Genomic DNA, 9,193 nt, shown 5'->3' on the forward strand with positions numbered 1-9,193 from the left:
TCTTATAGCACTGTCCCTGTGCATGTGCACATGTGTGTGCCTGTGTGTGTGAATTTCCCTCTTCTTATAAGGACACCCATCATATTGGATTAGGGCCCACCCTAGTGACCCATCTTCACCTGACGCGTCTGCAAAGACCCTCTATCCCAGTGAGGTCACGTTCACTGATACTGGGGCTAGAGCTTCAACACATCTTTGTGGAGGCCAACTGAATTTATCCTTTCACGATTTCAAATACATCTGGAGAGATGACTAAATAGGACAGACTAAATATCTAAAAATCCTCCAGTCCTGCCTTCCTTACACAGCTCGATAACATGCAGAAAATCTTTTTAGTGTCTCTAAGACAGTTATGGCTTTGGAAAAGTCATTTAACTTGTTTGGTCTTGGTTTTCTCATTTATTAAGTGAGCTAAGGCAGTGACTTCTTTTTATTTTAAATGTTTATTTTTGAGAGAGAGAGAGAGAGAGACATTAGTAGGGGAGGGGCAGAAAGAAAGGAAGACACAGAATCCGAAGCAGGCTCCAGGCTCCGAGCTGTCAGCACAGAGCTCAGTGAGAGGCTTGAACCCACGAACCGTGAGATCATGACCTGAGCCGAAGTCGGACGCTTAACTGGCTGAGCCACCCAGGTGCCTGAAGCAGCGAATTTCAAGGTATTGGCCAAGACATCCTGGTAGGAATTGCATGTAATTCTGATACCTATGAACTGACCCAAGAATGCAAATCTGTTCTGCAGTTCTTACAGGTGACGCACAGACATGTTTCATGGACTTTCCTCCTCATGTAGAACTAAAGGCTATTTGCCAGTAACCCACAAACATTTGGTATTCATAAACTAAAATTAGTGTTCACACAGTTTACTAAGGACTCAAATATCTTTTTCTTCCTCTACATAGGAATTTCCAATTTTTGGAAGGATTCTTTTCAGTTGGTTTTTCAGCTATTGTTATGAGCTGTCATGGCTTTCAGCTGCTGTTATTCAGACTTTTTATTTATAAATTACTATTGGTTTTGTGCCTTCATTATCCATTTTAGTCAGATGACAGGTTTGTTTGTCCTGAGTGGGTTATTTTTGGCCTATAAAATTGCCCACTATCTAGACATTATATATAAATGAATTGCAACTCAGTAAGCAATGGCTCACATATCTGTATTGCTAAAGGAGATATGTACATAATCCTTTACAGTTGGCTGACATGGTAGAGTGACCAGTCACCCTAATTTGCCCAGGACAGAGGGTTTTCTGGGATGCAAAAATATGGGCAGTCCCATATGGACTCTCTTATTTGGCTCTCCTGTATCGTGGGGAAAGGAGGAAGGAGAGCTGACATTTATTTACTGTTCATCTTCAGCATGTCAGAACCAGGGTTAGGGGCTTTTTGTTTTTGACTTCATGTAATTTAGGCCTCACAACAAACCTATGAATATGACTGACCCTACTTTGTACATCAGGAGGCTGTGCTGAAATTCCAGCCCACCTGCCTGTGCCTGACTGAGCTCTGACTCTGGTCTCCCCACCACATCCCCCAGACTCTGTGGTCCCCCACACCCTTGCACTCCACTCCCCTGAACAGAGGTCACTGTCAAATTATGAAAGGGCAGAAGCCTCAAAAAGCCCAAGCAGGGGCACCTGGGTGGCTTAGTTGGTTAAGCGTCCGACTTTTGCTTAGGTCATGATCTCACGGTTCGTGGGTTCGAGCCCCACGTTGGGCTCTGTGCTGACTGCCAGCTCAGAGCCTGGAGCCTGTTTCAGAGTCTGTGTCTCCCTCTCTCTCTGACCCTCCCCTGCTCATGCTGTCTCTCTCTCTCTCTCCTAGAAATAAATTAAAAAAAAAAAAAAAAAAAAGCCCAAGCAAGCAATGGGGAGGTTGACACTTTAAAAATAAAACCAACACATTCTCAACCTGGAAATGGAAGCCCCTCACGGGTCCATCTGTAGACCTCATTGCCCCCAATTTCCCCCAAATCCTGGGTGACCCCTCCCCCACTGCTCAGGTTGCATTTAGGTCTCTGGTGACTCCTGGGGCACCGTGGCCACCTGAGCGGTGGCTGAACCATCAATGGGAGGCAGGTCACATCTCATCTTTTTTTAACCTGGAATGTCTGTTCTAACACAAACATTTTTCTGCCTTACATTTCTAGAGAAGTTGTCCTTAAAATTGGGTAGGCGACGATGTTGTGACCTAGTTTCTGCTCAGCCAAAAGGTTTTTCTGCCCCCTGGCAAGGGACAGATGCTCAGCATTCCAGACGGGGTTCGTGGTGGGGCTGCTATTTGTTTAACTGCTAATCCCACTTATGTGAAATTAATTCACTCTACTATTATAACTCACCCCACTTCCTGCCCTGACGGGCTCCTATAATTTACACCTGACTGCACCATTATGCTCCAGCTTCCTGGACTAAGAGTTGGGTCTTAGGGTGACTCACATTAGGGGGTCATTTATACAGAAGGGAGGTTTTCTCATTATAGACTGAGAAGAGTTACTGTAAAAGTAGTGGTGTTGGTTTTTTTTCCCCCTCTTAATAACTAGTTCCCCTTTAGGCCATCCCTTCAAGGAAGTTTGTTTACTATTATTAACCTTCTTCCCAACTCCAAATAGGGGCTGCTCCAGTTCATGCAGGGTGCAGATGAGTCTCTGCCGTCTCCAGGGGAAAGGCAGGACCCGGGATTTCACCTGCCTTGATCCTTGATGAAATGCAGATCAGCTGCAGGCCATTACTCACAAGATGTTACAAACATCTCTAACAAAAAAGCAGGGGCTGCCAGCTGAGGCTCCCCAAATCTGGGTCCCATGAACAGGGTCTCACAGATTTCTTGTGGCAGGGCGTGAACAAGGAGGCTTTGGCACTGAGGCTGCTGGTGACAGGGCTTTCTGCAGAGACCAGAAGAATCCTGCTGGCTTCCTGCTGACACCCCCGATGCTGAGCTCCTGGCCGGGGCGCACAGCCTGGTGTGAGGGCCTGAAAACCTGATTCTCACATCCTGGGGTCAGTGTCCCATTCCTGGCTCACTCCCATCTCTGAACAGGTCCTGCGAGTGCTTCAGGAGAGAGCCAAGAGAGGGGGTGAGGGCAGCCCAAAAGCTTGTCTTGGATGGTCTCTACCAACACTGTGAATGTGGCCACTTAAATAAGGTAAGGGACTGGTCATCCTCCAAGTTGTGTAAAATCCCCAACATCTTCTCAAACAAACTCCACACTGTCTGTAGAAGGAAGCCCGCCTTCAGCCAGACATGAAGCTTCCTGATATCTTGAGCCTTCGGCCCCTCCTACTTCCCATCATTGCTTTTCACAGATCCTCTTCCCAGCCAACCATGTGTTCCTGAGCTCATGTACATGGCTTCTCCAGTGGAAACCCAGCCCATTGTATCTGCCATTCTCACCCCCTGCCTTTGCCACACGGTACCCTGGAGGGAGCAGAATGCCCTTCTCATCCTTTTTGCTCAACAAGCCTTCTCACCCATCCAGTCTAGGGCAATCTCACTTCAGCTCAAGCCCTTTGTGGACGAAATACTCCCTGACCCTACCTGCTCAGAGGCAGCTCTCTGTCACATTTCACTGGTGTGCTCCGTGCAGAATCACATCGCTCTGGAGATGTTCGTGGTCCTTTATGTGCATGTTCTTTGTCTCCCTCCACTAGAGTATAGATGCTTTGAGACTAGAGATCATTGCTTCACATTCACATACAGCCCTACACATAAATCAGTCAACAATTAGTGGGACTCAATTACAATATAACCAGTTGTCTACAAGTTGGATCCAGAGTGTAGCTTCTTGCTCATAACATGACTTTTGGTGTGAGAAAGACCTCAGTTCAAATCCTGACTGTGTCACCTCCCAGCTTTGAGACCTGAGGTAAGCATGTTAATGTCATTGGCTTGTGTCCTCAGTTTTGAACATAGACAGCTAGTGTAACTGACTCCTGGGTTTGTTGTGGCTTTAAGTGAAATAACGCATGTGAAATGTGTGGTTGGTGTGGTGTCTGACACAGACTCAGGACTCAATAAACAGCAGCAGTTAGTATTTTCTGTTTTTTTTTTTTTCTTTTTTTTTGGCAGGGGGGTCTGGTGTCCAGATACTTCTGCTACAGCAAGAGTCAACAAATTGCAAGTTAATGGAGACATTGGTTTTAGGGGAGGCAACCTAGAGAGAATGTTGAAGTGAGTTTAGAAATCAAACAAGAAGAGAAATCAGAGGCTAACTCAATTCTATTTCTACCAGTTTTCAACAGCTCACAGATGTATTCGTTTTTAGCTGATATTCCAGATAGAGCAGAGCTCTTCCCAGAGGCAGGTGAAGATTGACTGTGACTGACTCTGAAAACCTGTACTTGTCACCTGACCTTGAACGTAACAAACAGCCCCCAAGGAAGGTAGCTCCAATTACAGTCATGGAGTCAGAGGAACTCTTTCAAAGCAGATTGATTTATTGGACCAGAAATACAGCTCAACAGCCCACACACCAATTCTGTCTTTGGCAACCTGCCCTGCCTGCTTCTTCTTTCTTGCCCTGACATATTGATCTGTGTGTGTGAGTTGGTGTAGTTTATTGTAGAGGGGTGTGTGTGTGTGTGTCTGTGTGTGTGTGTGTGTGTGCGCGCGCGCTATCCCAGAATGGAAGCTCCTAACTCGGGGGCCCTCTTTCTGAGGGATCTCCAAACCTGGAACCAAAGGAAATCTTGCTGCAATTCTTCACGTGGTAGCTTTAGTTTCATGCCTTTGCTTCAGGTGGGCCCAGAATGCTCCAGAGTGCCTCTCATCCAGTCTGAACACTCTGCTTCTGAGTGTGGCAACATGTCATTTTGTAAGGAGGAAGGAAAGCTAGTCATTGTTGTGTGCCTGTGCCATGCAAAATATCACAATCCCCATTAACCAAAAAGAAACTGAGACTCAGAAGAGTAAAGAAACTTTCCCAAGTTCAAATGTCAGTAGAATCAGGATCTAAACCCAGGTACGTCTGTTGACCTCAGTGATGGCTGAGTCCACAGGCTTAGCCCCACTGAGAGACTTCCATATTACAGGGTCATTTTAAATGGAAATATTTTGAAGTCTAGGGCCACAACTTAAGTTTGTATCATAACTTACATTTTGTACCCTGATCTGGCTGTTTGGCCTCTCTTGTATTATATGTTGCTGTGTTAACAAACTACCACAAACTTAAGACAACACCCATTTATTATCTCACAATTTTTATAGGTCAGAACTCCAGGTAGGTTTAGTTGGATCCTCTGCTTATGGTCTCAGAGGGCTGCAGTTCAGGCATTGGCCAGGGCTGCACTGTCATCTGCAGACTTGACTGGGGAAGGATCTATTTCCCTGATCACATGGCTGTTGGCAGCATTCAGTTCCTTCAGACAATACTGCTAGCTGTTGGCTGGAGGCGGCTCTCAGATCCTAGAGACCACATCAGTTAATTGCCATGTAGGGATTCCCAATGTGGCCCCTGCTTTCCCATAGCCACCGAGGGAGAGAGAGCTTCCTGCAAGAAGGGCACCATTATCTTTTGTGACACAACACATACATTCCATCACCTTTGTCATATTCTGTTGGTTAGAAGCAAGTCACAGTTCCTGCCTACACTCGGAGGTGTTGCACAAGGGCATGAACGCCAGGAGGTAGGGAGCATGGGTAGAGGACCCTTGAGGGTCTGTCCACCACATCCTTCTTGTTCTTTCTCCTCGTTTTTCTTTTTTTTTTTTTAAATTTTTTTTTAATGTTTTTTATTTATTTCTAGGAGAGAGAGACAGTGTGAACAGGGGAGGGTCAGAGAGAGAGGGAGTCACAGACTGAAACAGGCTCCAGGCCCTGAGCTGGCAGTCAGCACAGAGCCCGACGCGGGGCTCGAACCCACGAACTGTGAGATCATGACCCAAGCGAAAGTCGGACGCTTAACCGACTAAGCCACCCAGGCGCCCCTTTTTTTTCTTTTATTACCCTCCTCCTCATTTCCCATCCTAGTCTAGACTCAGAGTTAGGGCTTTGCCAGTTAGTAAGAGCTTTACAATAATGATGCCAATAAGTAATATCATTTTGTTCCAGGCAAAAAGCTAGTTTCCTTTTTAACTTCCTATTCAAGTATAACATACATACAGAAAACTCATAAGTGTAGAGCTCCATGAATTTTTTGGAGAATGAACATAGCATGTAACCATCATGCAGACCAAACAGCAGAATGTTAGCAGCACCCCAGAGCCCTTCTCAGTCTCCCTTCCAGTCCCTAACACCCTCAAAGGTGACTCTCTAACAGCAAAGATGACTTTTCCCCCTTGTTTTTGTACGTTTTATAAATGGAATCCCATGGCCTGTATCATTTTGTGTCTGGTCTTTTTTTAAAAAAATTTTTGTTTTAATGTTTATTTATTTTTGAGACAGAGAGAGACAGAGCATAAATGGGGGAGGGCAGAGACAGAGAAGGAGACACAGAATCTGAAACAGGCCTCAGGCTCTGAGCTATCAGCACAGAGCCTGACGTGGGGTTCGAACCCACCAACCTTGAGATCATGACCTGAGCCGAAGTGGGACACTTAACCAACCGAGCCACCCAGGTGCCCCGTGTCTGGTCTTCTTGACTCAACACAGTATTGTGGCATGTGGTTCTAGGTTGTTCACTTCTCATTGCTGAATAGGATCCCAATGTGTGGATATACCACAATTTACTTATTCAGTCTACTGTTGATGGGCATGTAGGCAGTTTCCAGTTTGGAGGTGTGACAAATAGTGGTGCTATGAGTGGCTTAGTATGGGTCTTTAATGAACACACATACACAGCACTTCTGTAGGATATATACCAGGGGCTAGATTGCTGGTTCATAGGGCACACATATTTTGGTGAGCTATGTTTACGTATATAATTCTCCCCTCTCCTCTAGAAGGAAGGCATCTTCAGCCCCTTTATGCACAGCAGCATGTGACAGACCCACACTTCCTGCTGAGCTACTGGAAGATCAAACAGGAGGAAAGGCCAACTGGCAGCGTGGAGAAAGTGGAGGTCTGGCTCCAGTGCATTTTCACTATTGACAACCCTCTTTATTACTTTTTCTTAAGAGACCCATTGTTTTTGGAAGATTTCTGTCTACCAAGCTATTAAGCAAATGTTGGCTCAGTATCATTTAATTCATCTTCCAGTTCTCTTATTAGTCAAGGACATATCTAACCAGCTACTGAGATGCTGGTCCAACAACCTGCCTAACAGAACGGATGTAATTTCAGATAAAGCCAAAGAAAGTCCAGGTTTGGGTTCACCTCTGTAGTCTCCTTACAAGAACGCAGGGTTTCTACCGGACTATTGTTAACACTGACAACCTGCTGCCCTTCCCCTTTGTGATGTTAATGGAAATTTAGGTGAGGGAGATCCCCACCCTCCCACTAAGAAAATCTCAGACCCTGACCATGTCTGAAATACTGATTTATGACCAATAAATATACATTAACATACAAGTAATTCACAAGCTGAAATAGGTTGTATGAAGGTAGGAAGGAACCTTTTCCAAACTGCCACCAAGTGGCCAGAAGGACTTCAGGCTATTGCTAACATTTGGGTATACTTGATTCTTTCTCATTTGTCTCTCTGTTTTCTGTTCTTCTCCATCTGTCTTTATTTTTTTAATTTTAAACTTATTTAAAAAATTTTTAATGTTTATTTATTTCCGAGAGTCAGAGTGTGAGTGGGGGAGGGGCAGAGAGAGAGGGAGGCACAGAATCTGAAGCAGGCTCCAGGCTCTGAGCTATCAGCACAGAGCCCGATGTGGCACCCAAACCCATGAACCACAATATCATGACCTGAGCCAAAGTCAGATGCTTAACCAACTGAGCCACCCAGGCGCCCCTCCATCTCTGTCTTTCTATCTGTCAGTCTCTCTGTGTCTCTGTCTGTATATGTATGATATCTATGTCATACATACATCTCTTATACATACATATAGATGTATACATACACATACATCTGTATTAGGGATACCATCACATGCAATTACTTTGATTCTTTTAACTAATTCTCTATTTTGGGACATATAAGCTATTCCTGATATTTTGCCATTGCAAGTAACACTGCATGAATGTGCTTATATCTAAATCCTCAGGGACATCTCTGATATCTTCCTTAGGCTGGGTGACAAGAGGTTGAATAACCCACCAAATGGGTTAACTTTCAGATGTTGGGTTTTGAGTCTAATTATCAAATACAAATTTATGCTGCTGCCAACAATATATGAGAGTGTCGTCTTCTCTGCCCACACTGGTAATTTTCTATTACAATAATTTTTCTCAGTTTTATAGGTAAAACATGACAGTTTAGTTTTAATTGCATTTCATTGATTCCTGGTTAGGTTAAATATGTCTCAGATTTGCTGTCCATTTGAGTTTCTTCTCACTTGCATTTCATGTTCCTTTTTATTTCATGTTACCCAACCCCCATAGAATGCTGCCCAGTGCTCTGGCAATTCTCATCTCTGCTTTTACCATGGAAGTAAGTAATATCTGCATCCCGCAGAAAACCCAGCATTGTCAAATGCTTTGCAGACAGAACATGTGTGAGAAAAATGCACATTCACAAGGCCCGCAGGTGGCTTGGCCAGCCACATCTGTCATCTCTCCGCCAAGGACGCCCAAATTCCTCCCAGAGCTATAAACCTCACTTCTCACCCGGACTCCGGACACCATCACCGAGGGGCCATGAGAGCAGGAGGGGCTGTCCACATTACCTAATGACTTAACCAGGTGAAGTTCATGTGCACTTTGGGTTTTTACACGATTGTGCCTCAGAGGAAGTGTTCCCTACTGCTCTGGGGAAATGGGCAATTGTAAATCAGGTAACAATATGGCACTGACTTATTTATCCTTGTAAGAGTTTTACGTTCTGAAGTCAACAAGGGACCCATCTCCCGATCCATGGCCAATTTGCAGTCATCACTTAGGGGAAGCTCAATCTCCCTTGCTCTGTTGGAGGGCATGCTGGGGCTTGTAGGAGCCAAGCTTCCCCATAGTGCTGAGCCTGAGTCCAATCAATCGATCCTGTATCTTGGTCTGGGCCAAATGTTCTCTTCCACAGACACAAGGCAGAGACAGAAAGTCACCAAATGGTAGGAAACTTTTCCTCTCAATGCTATGACTGCTCTCTCTTCTTTCCATTTGTCCCCTGAGTTCCTTCTTGAGGGAATGTTTGCCTGGACAGCAGCTGCACCCTGAGAGATATGA

This window comes from Hyaena hyaena, unplaced genomic scaffold (genome assembly GCF_003009895.1).
Source record: "Hyaena hyaena isolate Hyena2069 unplaced genomic scaffold, ASM300989v1 scaffold_964, whole genome shotgun sequence".
Classification (NCBI taxonomy): Eukaryota; Metazoa; Chordata; class Mammalia; order Carnivora; family Hyaenidae; genus Hyaena; species Hyaena hyaena.